Raw genomic sequence first — 4,724 nt, forward strand, 5'->3', positions numbered from 1 at the left:
AGGAAATCTACTGAAACCTTCTCCAAAGGAACCGTGAAACGATGAAGGAGAATACAAAAATAGTGGCTGGGCTTGTACTGGGCATTCATGAAAAAAGAACAACAAATACTCACCTACACACAAATAAAATGCTTTTGCTCTTTTTAGACTTAGTTTTAGACATGGTGACATAAATATATTTTCATTGTTCTCATCTCCCTACTCTCCCAACACACACACACACACACACACACACACACACACACACACACATATCCAAACTGGTGACAGAAGACTCATCCATGCAGCATCTGCAATTTATCACCTGATCATTCACCTGAGCACAGTCAGGCTGTACAAGGAGAAAGATGATCTCGATGTCTCTCTCTCTCTCTCTCTCTCTCTCTCTCTCTCTCTCTCTCTCTCTCACACACACACACACACACACACACACACACACACACATACAAACACACACACATACACACACACACACAGACTCAATGCATTGTGTCTCCTGAATTAGTTGGTTCCTCATCTGGGAAATGTACAAGCTCGAGCATTGGGGTTTCCTTGACAGAACCAGGGGATCCCACCAAGGGGAACATTGCTCTAATAATGCAGAACCACCTTGCCTCTCTCTTTCTCCAGGGACAGACCCTTCCCCTTGGGAACAACCAGCCTTGAGTCTCCATTCACTAAAACCTTAGTCTAAGACTCTGGGTGAAGGAGTCCCAAGACAGGTGGCTCCTCAGAACAAGGAGAGAAAACAAAGAAGGGGGTCATGGTGGCTCCAGAGGGGTGTCTGACCTGGATGGGGCATTGTTGGGGAATTTGATGGGGTCCTAAAGGCTATATACATGAATGGACTCCCCACTTCCAGCCTAGATGCTTCTGGGTGACTTGGTGGATTCTTGGGGAGGATGAGGAGACCAGATGGACTAGGAACACTAGCAGAGCTGGCAGAGCTGAGAAATATGATCACCTTGTGAGAACTGTTAACAGCTAGGGTGGGGTAGGGACAGGATAGGTGTATGTGTGTCAGAGGGGGTGTGTTCCTCCCAAATATTCACCTCCTATCTGACCCCCAGTCTCCTCACCTCCCTACTGGGCTCTTCTGGGACCTCCTCAGGTGAAAGTGTGACCAAGCATAGAAGACAAGGGTTCCCACAGCAATGAGAGGCCCTATCTTCTGCATCCAACACCCTCCACCCCCAGAAAAAAAAGGAAAAGTCTCCAGAGGTGCTGCAACCCACCTCTGACTAAAGCCATGAGGTTCCCACCAGGGAGAGGAAGGGTGCAGATATGCAGCTGTGTGGCTCCCACTGCTCCAGGCCAGGAGCTCTGCGGTGTCACCTCCTCACCCATTTCTTCATCTCCCCTTTTCCTGGGGACACTGGCTGCTAGGGATGGGGGTGGGTTCCCAGGGCCGACACTCCACCTCAGCAACTGGATCTCCTTTTTGGCAGAGCCACGGCGCAATGTGGGGCACGGGGGACCTGTGGGTGGGACAGGAAAGAGGAGGCAGGAGTCGTGGTTCTGGGTCCGCTGAGGGGCTGTGATGGGGAGTCACAAGGTGCAGGGGTCATGGGGTGTGGTCCCAAGGAGAAGCCACATATGTGTGCTGTTGGGAAGAAGCTGTAGGCGGCGGATCCTGGTGATTGAGGGCCCTGGAATCTGAGGACCAGGGGCCGGGATCAGGTCGGGGCTGCAAGTAGATTAGGGCCACACCATTTTTGCCAGGTAACTGCGAGAGGCACCAAGGATTCTAGCTGGCAGCACCATGTTGTGAAATGCTGCACTGCTGGGAGGGGTGGGGGCATCTGCGGGTGTCTGGCAAGGCTATGAGCTGTCTCTGCTCCTCCTCAGCTGCTGCTGCTGCTTGTTCCTCAGCAGCCTCCTCCCCAGCAGCCACTGCTTCCACCACCGCCCCCACCTCAACAGCCACCATCTCCATTGCTGCACCTGAGCCACCGCTGCATAGCTCCCCCCACAGGGATCTCAGACTCAGGGGCGCAATGGCCCCCTCGCCTCCATGGGGCTGCTTGGCAATGTGCCTGCCGTGCTGGCTCCGCATGCTCTCTGCTCCTGGCCAGGACCCCCACTATAATCCAAGCGGCCGCCAGCAGCTGAAGCCTCTTCCCCTCCTGCATGTGCTTGCTCTTCTCTCTGACCTCACTCTCTGCCCTCCACTCCTCTCCTCTGCTGTCCCACCTCCGCCCGTGCATGTGCACCCACCCTCGTGTGTCCTTGGGCTTGGCTGCCTCTGCAGTGCACCCCTTGGTCCCCCTTCCCTGGATTGCCACCCCTCCCAGCTGCAATCGCAGCCCTGACTGTGCCATGAAGCTTCCAGGCCATGGCAATTGCAGCCTCACCTCAGCACTGCTCTCCCCACCAACCCCAGTATCTGCCAAGGGGAATGAATCTCCCCTCAGCCCCACCGCTGGAGGAGATTCACCTCCATCCCCTTCCACTCCACACACTAAGCAGATGCATGGCGACCCTAGTGTGTGTGTGTGTGTGTATGTGTGTGTGTGTATGTGTGTGTGTGTATGTGTGTGTGTGTGTGTGTGTGTGTGTGTGTGTGTGTTTGTATTTGTTTGTGTGTGATTGTTGGGAATAACTATCACTTAAGGACTCAGAACATAGCACCCTTTGGAATGACTCAGTACACAGCACACTTCCAAAAACAGCACAAAGCTCCCTGTGTAAAGAACTCAGCACACAGTTCCCTTTGAAGGACTCAGCAGATAGTACCCTGTTTAGAGTACTCAGCACACAGCACTTTTTGAAGGAGGGAGACCATAGCCTGCAGTGTAAAGGACTCAGTGCATGACATGTTTTGAAAAACTCAGCATGTGCAATTCTTTCCCAGGTACTCTTTACATAGCACCCTGGGTTAAGACTCCACACACAGCACACTTTGAAGGGCTGAGTATGTAGCAACCTGTGTAAAACACTCAGTGCACAGCATCCTTTGAAAAACTCAGCACATAGCACAATTTTGACGTACTCAGCACAATCACACTGTGGAAAGTCTTAGAAAACAGCATGATTTGAAGGACACTACAGAGCACCCTGTGTAAAGGACTCGGCACACAGCACTTGAAAAACTCACCTCATCCGTCTCTTCTCAAGGGCTCAGAACATAGCAGCACCCTTTGGGATGAATTAGCACACCACACCTTTTCAGGGACTCAGCATACAGTACAGTACATTGTGTAATAGACTCTGCAAACAGTACCCTTTGGAAAACCCAGCACGGCCAACCTTCTTAGGGACTCAGCACATAACACCCTTTGAGATGACTCAGCAAAGAGCACCTATTTGAGGACTCAGCACAAAACCCCCATTTGGGAAGGACCCAGAAAACAGCACCCGTTAAGGACTCAGCACATAGCTGTATTTCACAAGTTCAGCTGTCATTAGAATTAGGGTGCTTTCTTCAGTATTACCATTCTTCAGAAACACTTCACAAATCCTACTAATTCACATTTAGCTAACTTGTGTTTTATGGGGGAGGGTCAGCTGGGAGACTTGAACTCAAAGCGTGGGGACCCTGTCTCTGAGCTCTTTGGTTCAATGTTAGAGCTCTACCACTTTGAGCCACAGCTCCAATTTTGTTTTTTTTTTGGGGGGGGGGGGTTGTTCTTTGACAGGCCTTACAGTGATCAGAAAGGTGAAGTAGGGGTGTCCATGGGCAAAGTCTCTTAGCTCAGTCTGGAGCTGACCTCTCCCTTCCTTGTGCCCCTGGGAGCCGGGCCTCCTGGAGGTCTCTTGGCCTCGGGTGAAACAGACCTGCTCTGGCATCAGCACTCAGGGTGAGCAAAAATCAGCTTGGCCCTAGTCACTTTCCCAAACTGAACTGTAGAGGACGATGGCTGGGGGGCCGATGTCCCATGTCTGGCCACCAGGGGGCAGGAGTCTCCAACCATAGGGATTGTACCTGTGAGTTATGTTTACTCTTGCTTCCCTGGGGCCCCCATCATGCTTCAAATCCACCCTGGAAAGGAAAGTCCTTGAGACTCTTACCTACATTTAACCATTGAAAAGCAAGTGGGGCTGTGGCTCAAGTGACAGAGCACTAGCCTTGAGCAAGAAAACTCAGGGATAGAGCCTAGGCCCTGAGTTCACACACACACACACACACACACACACACACACACACACACACACACACACACACACACACCCGTCATGAATGCAAAATCAGAAATTTCTACACTGCAATCTTTGGGTATTCTCTATCTTTACCCCACTAAGCCTGGTGGCTGTTGGCCTAGGTGTTTGTTGCATACAACACCACCTGGCATCTTTGATTTTAGGGAACAGAATGACTAGAAGGTCAGCCTTCCCCCATCCTAGCTCCTTGTTTGGGTCAAGGTCTATCCAGGCCCTTTGGGCTCCTTTTACAGACTCATCAAGAAGCCTTCCAAAGGTATCACATGCTGGGCACTGATAGCTCACTCCTGTAATCGTAGCTAATCAGAAAGCTGAGATCCAGAGCATAATGGTTCTAAGCCAGCATAGGCAGGAAAGTGTGTGAGACTCTTATCCTCGATGAACCATCAGAAAACAAGAAGGGGCCCTGTGGCTCAAGTGATGAGTGTCAGCCTCGAGAAAAAGAGCTCAGGGACAACGCTCACAGCTAACAACAACAAGGAGAGGTATTGCATGTTGGCTTTGGGATTGGCCAGGGCCAAATGTAATTGGAATTTTCAAGTGCTCCAAGACAAAGCAGTTCC

The sequence above is a fragment of the Dipodomys spectabilis genome, unplaced genomic scaffold (genome assembly GCF_019054845.1).
Source record: "Dipodomys spectabilis isolate Male_0828 unplaced genomic scaffold, ASM1905484v1 ptg000301l, whole genome shotgun sequence".
Lineage (NCBI taxonomy): Eukaryota > Metazoa > Chordata > Mammalia > Rodentia > Heteromyidae > Dipodomys > Dipodomys spectabilis.